The sequence below is a fragment of the Myotis brandtii genome, unplaced genomic scaffold, assembly GCF_000412655.1.
Source record: "Myotis brandtii unplaced genomic scaffold, ASM41265v1 scaffold314, whole genome shotgun sequence".
Taxonomy (NCBI): Eukaryota; Metazoa; Chordata; class Mammalia; order Chiroptera; family Vespertilionidae; genus Myotis; species Myotis brandtii.
The window spans coordinates 380,691-386,257 of NW_005362033.1; the positions used below are offsets into that span (position 1 = coordinate 380,691).

The 5,567-nt window shown below is 54.8% G+C and overlaps 1 protein-coding gene across 1 annotated transcript in view; it reads right to left on the reverse strand.

Annotated features, from left to right (window-relative positions):
- The window catches only part of TNFRSF13B (tumor necrosis factor receptor superfamily, member 13B), a 56,529-nt gene extending 51,809 nt beyond the window's left edge, over positions 1-4,720 (reverse strand). Inside the window, exon 1 of the mRNA XM_014542800.1 lies at positions 4,639-4,720. The gene's annotated coding sequence lies outside the window, so the exon portion shown is untranslated. The remainder of the gene's footprint in view (positions 1-4,638) is intronic.
- Positions 4,721-5,567: the final 847 nt, after the last annotated feature.

Below are 5,567 nucleotides of genomic sequence, written 5' to 3' on the forward strand. Positions count from 1 at the left end.
ACACACATACTCACATACACACACATGCTCAAACGCTCACACACACTCACACACACACTCACACACACACACACGACACAACACTCACATACATACACACATACTCACATACACACACATGCTCAAACGCTCACACACACTCACACACACACTCACACACTCTCACATACACACACACACACACACTCTCACACCACATACTCACATACACACACATGCTCACACGCTCACACACACCACATACGCTCACACTCACACACACTCACACACACTCACACACACATGCTCACACACAGTCACATACACACACACTCACATACACACACACGCTCACACACACACAGCTGTGTTCCTGGGGGTGCCTCCTGCCGTCACAGGCCTTCTCTGTGGGGCACTGTCCCAGGAGAGCAGATGCGAAGGGCCGGGTCAGAACCGCCTCGCGTGCTGCCCTCCCCCCAGGCCAACGTGCCATACGAGGTGCAGCTCTCTGCTCGCCACAGGGGAGCATCCCTGTGCCTGAGGAACCGCGGGACACTGGCTGGCCACTGTGCAGCACTGTCCCAGCTGGGTCCCCTCCCCCCTGGGGCTGCTGTGCTTCGTCCAGGGCCCCCCTTTCTGCAGAGCCACTTCCGGCCCAGATCCCACCTGTCCTCCAAAGGCCTGGAGCGCGACAGACCCGGAAGCTCGCTCAGTGCGTCCTGAACAAAAATCAGGGCTGGTGTCCTGGATCACATGGGAAGAGGCTCAAATAGGACAGCGCCTCCTCTCTCCCTTGCTGGCATCTCTGTCCTCAGGGAGGCGGTCGCTCTGGCCACCTGGCTCAGGAGGTCCCACCAGTGAGAGTTGACGAGGGCAGCGTCTGGGGCTCCTGGCTTCTTCCCTGCTTCTGCCTCCCCCCTTGTGGCTCCTGGCTCCTGTCAGAGCCGTGCTCTCTCTGCGCACTCCTGTTCTCAGGAGCCCAGAACCCAGGGGACCCCAAGACCCCAGAAGTCAGGCAGCCAGAACCTCACGCCTCTAACTCAAGGCATACCCCACCCAAGTTCAGCAGGAGCTGTTACAGAAGTCTGACCCTCAAAGCAGAACTAACATGGCGGATAGGTAAACGCCTGTACTCGCCGCCCCCCACAACCACATCGAAATTACAACTAAAATACAGAACAACCATCACCCAGAACCGCCTGAACTCTGGCTGAATGGAAGTCCCACAACCAGAGAAGCAAAGAAGGAAGCACATTGAGACTGGTAGGAGGGGCGGAGGCGTGGAATCTAAAAAATCAAAATAAATGAACAAGGAATCTAATGAACAAAATAAACTGATAAATAAAATAGAATCAGAGGCATGGGAACATGGAACAGACTGACGAATCCCAGAGCAAGGAGGGAGAGGGGGTGGGAAGAGATTAACCAAAGATCTTATATGCATATATGATTACCTATGGACACAGACAATAGGGTGGTGAAGGCCTGCAGTGGGGGGGCAAGGGGTGTGAAAGAAGAGGGACATCTGTAATATACTCAACAGTACAGATTTTAAAAAATAAAATAAAATAAAATACTAGCCTTCACTGAAAAATGAAAAACAGAAGTGCGACCTCATCCCCTTCCCGCAAGAGCGAGGACTGTACAATCTCAGGGGGGATTGTTAGACAGACGGGCCTTGAGGTCTGGGCCATTCTCACTAAACGCTATTCTTGCTGAAGGTTAACATGGAGTCGTTTGCAGACCAGCTGTGAACAGAAGCTTGACAGGAACCCAACCAACTGCAAACAAGAAATCAACGAGCAATTGACCACATAGTGCAGGTGAGCGTGGCTGAGCCCCTTCCCGCAGGCAGAGCTGTGGGTGTGAATCCCTGTCCTGGAGAGGCTGGGAGTAAAGGAAGCTTCCTAAGGCAGCCAGGTCTCCTTTCCCATGGAGCCAAGTGGGAACCCCTGGTGTCTGGTAATAAATGACCCAATTTAAAAATGGATGACGGAGCTAAATAAACATTTTTTCCAAGAAGACATGTAAATGGCTCGTAAGCACATGGAAAGGTCTCAGCACTGTTCTCATTGGGGAAACACTAATTAAACCCACGGAATGCCGACGGGCTGGCTACAACGGAGAAGAGCCAATGCCAAGGCCTGGCGAGGACTGAGGAAGGGGCACCTCCGGTGCTGAGTGAGATTATAAAACAGCGCAGCCACTTGGGAGAGCCGTGTGGCAATTCCTCAAAATTTAAACACGGACTTGCCATGTGACCCAACAATTCCCTTCCCAAGAGAAGTGAAAACACGCCCCCACATACGCTACACGAGTGTTTACAGCAGCAGGACTCATAACAACGGAAAAGTAGAAACAGCCCAACTGCCCTCCAATGATGACTGAATAGATAAAATGTGGTCTGTCCAGCCCTGGCTGGGTGGCCCAGTCAGCTGGAGCATCATCCCATACACCAAAAGGTTGTGGGTTCAATCCCCAGTCCAGCCTGTATGAGAGGCATGACCTCTCCCTCTCTCTCTCTCTCTTCCTTTCCCTCTCCCTAAAATCAATAAAAACATATATTGGGTGAGGACTTTAAAAAGGGCGGTATATCCATAAAATGGAATATTATTTGGCCACAAAAAGAAATGAAGTCCTGCTACACACTACAGCATCGATAAATCTCAAAAACATTATGCTAAGTAGAAGCCAGTCACAAAACACCACATTTCATTTTTATAAAATGTCTGAAGTAGGTAAATATTTAGAGATAAAAAGTAGATTAGTGGCAGCCTAGGGTGGAAAGACATAGGAGTGACAAGGTTTCTTTTTAGGATGATGAAAATATTCTTAAATTAGATTATAGTGATGGTCATATTCTTAAAAAACTGAATGGTACACTTTAAACAAGTGAACGTAGGGCATGTAAGTTATGTGCCAATCTCGCTGTTTGCTGTGGGAGCCAGAGCGGGGCAGCTGGGGGTCACGGAGGGAAGACGTATTACACACCTTGTCATCGTTTCTGGTCTCCCAACACGTGACCATCTATTCAACCAGCAAATTGAAAAAACAAGAGAATCAAACAAACTAAAAAGGAAGACACCCAGCCTCCCCCTTATTTGGGAGGGAGAGGGAGAGAGATCCCCCCCCCGCCCCCCGGTCCCCGGGAGACAGGGGCTGAGCCAAGACAGGGCAGCCTCCGAGAGCTGCAAACCTGCCCATCTCTGGAAGCCGTGGGTCCAGCGGGACATATTGTTCTTGTGGCCAGATGGCTGACACCCAATTGGCCAGAGGAACGCCACCCCTGCTCCCAACTCCAGCACCACCCAGGCCTCCATCAAAGCCCAGAGCCATCATGGGCCCCAGGAGAGGTAGGGTAACCCAGGACCGCCCCTTGCTGGGCGGACAGAGGCCTGAGAAAGAAGCTCGTGGGCATCTAGGGAGGAAGGACGACGCCTCTTGCGCGCCTGTCTGTGGCTTGGGCCGCCCCCCCCCCCCCCCCCCCCCCCCGAGCAGAGGAGGGGTGATCACAGGGCCTCCTGCCATGTGGGCTGGGCTTGGCCCGGTAACAGGTGCGATCACAAGAAAGATCCTTATGGTCAAATTAAGGTGAGAACACTGGGTGGCAGAGGGTCGGGCATTCTGTCTTCAGGTAGGGCCCTGGCAGCCCAAAGCCTTTCCTGTTTTGAGGGACATCTGGAGGCACAGAAGCCCCTCTTCACTTCGAAGCCGAGGACGCGGAGCCCGGGAGGTCCAGGGCTCACTCCGGCCACAGAGCACGTGTGACAAGCGAGACCCCGTCCAGGGCTGGTTCTGCCTCACGGATCAGCTTCCTGACGCCTGCGTGGCCGCCCTGCCAGAGGTCGGGGCCGGCAACCCCGGGCTTCCCCCTCAGATCCGGCCTGTGGTCCCTCTGCATGGTGATGGGCCCGGAGCCTCAGGGGCTGGACAAACCTTTAAAACCTGCCCCGATGAAAACCCTACAGGATAAACGACCCAGTTTCCTCAAGAAATAAAGAGTCAGGAAACAAATAGTGAGACAGAGGGAGCTTTCTAGACTAAAACCTATAACAACACGTGCAATGTGGGTTGAGTTTGGATCCTAATTTGAACAAATCAGCTGGGAAAGACGTGTAAGGTGACCGGGAAAGGGAACATCAGCTATTTGGTGACGAAGGAATCACTTTTCAGAGGTGGTCATGGTATGAGGGACGGTTCAGTTTGGGGCTTTGCTTTTTTAAAGAGTTTTAGTTTTAAGAGATAGACCCCGAGGTGTTTGGAATTTGCTTTAACGTGGTCCTGGGGCCGCAGGGAGAGGAGGCGAGGGAGTCGCCGGACTGTGTGAGATGGCGGGGCCGCAGGAGGCAGACGCTCCTCTGCGCTGGCATCAGTGCCAACCTCACATGGGAGGTTTTAAATGTCCCGATCAACCTGACGCTGAGTCCAGGCCGGCGGGGGATGGGGTCACAGGGGAGCTCCTGACCCTCCACTTCACGGCCGCCCGCAGGGCCAGGCACAGACCCCAACGCCTCCAGACTCAGGGCTCTGCCCACGTCGGGGCTGGGGTGGGGGCAGCAGCACTGCCAGAGCCGTCTCACCTGCTGTGGGTGCCGTGCCCACCAAACCCCACGGAACCCCACGAAGTGCCCCAGGCCCAGCCCTTCCTGCACCACTCACCTGCCCCCCAACGCTCACACGCTCCTCCTGGCCGCCGGGACCCAGCGCCTCGCTGTCTGGCGCAGGCCGCTCATCACTCAGGCTGTTTATTATTAGCCTGAGATTTGATTAATGCCGACCTGCACTTCCTGGGTTTCCCCCCAACCTGCAGGATGTAAATCAGCAGCAACCTCCCTCCCACGCCTGCGCAGTGTCTCGCCCGGAGGGTGCCTTGGCCTGACGCTCCAGGAGTTCCCTGGCGCTGTCTCCTGACCCCCACTGTCCTCTGCTGCCACGGGGGCGAGGGATGAGGTCTAAGCTCTGGGGGGGCCCAGACCCGGTGCTGGCCCGTCGCTGGGCGCCGTCTCCTGCTCGTCACTCACCCAGGCGGCGGCCAGGAGTCAGCGCTCCCTCCCCCAGCACGCTCCGGCCCTTCCCTCCTGAACAACTTGTCATATGTTATCGCCTAGAAATCTCCTCTGTTCCCGCTTCAGTTGGTGTGCCACCTCCTCCGGGAAGCCAGCCCTGACTGCCCGGCCGGGTGACGTGTCCGTTTTGTGCTTCCTGAGCCCTGCCCTCACCCCTGGCCATCAAAGCACTCAGGAGGCTGACAGTAGAGCTGTTCGGCTTGGGTTTGAATCTTGGTTCTGCCACTTACCAGTGGGAAGCCTGGTGGCAGCTTACCTTCTCTGTGCCTCCATTTTCTCTTCTGCATGACAACAGCACCTCTCACAGGTCGCTGTGAAATGAGCTCACAGTTACATTCTGAGAGCAAGTTCTTGGCACATGGTAAGTTCTCAATAGATGATATGGATGGAGGATTCGGGCTGGATTGCTCATTACATCATGAGTCTGTGTTTCCCAGCCCGCGGAAACCTCTGCAGGGGGAGGCTGGAGTGAGACAAACAGCGTCACAGAAAGCCCAGGGCGTGTGGGGAGGCCTGAGGGGT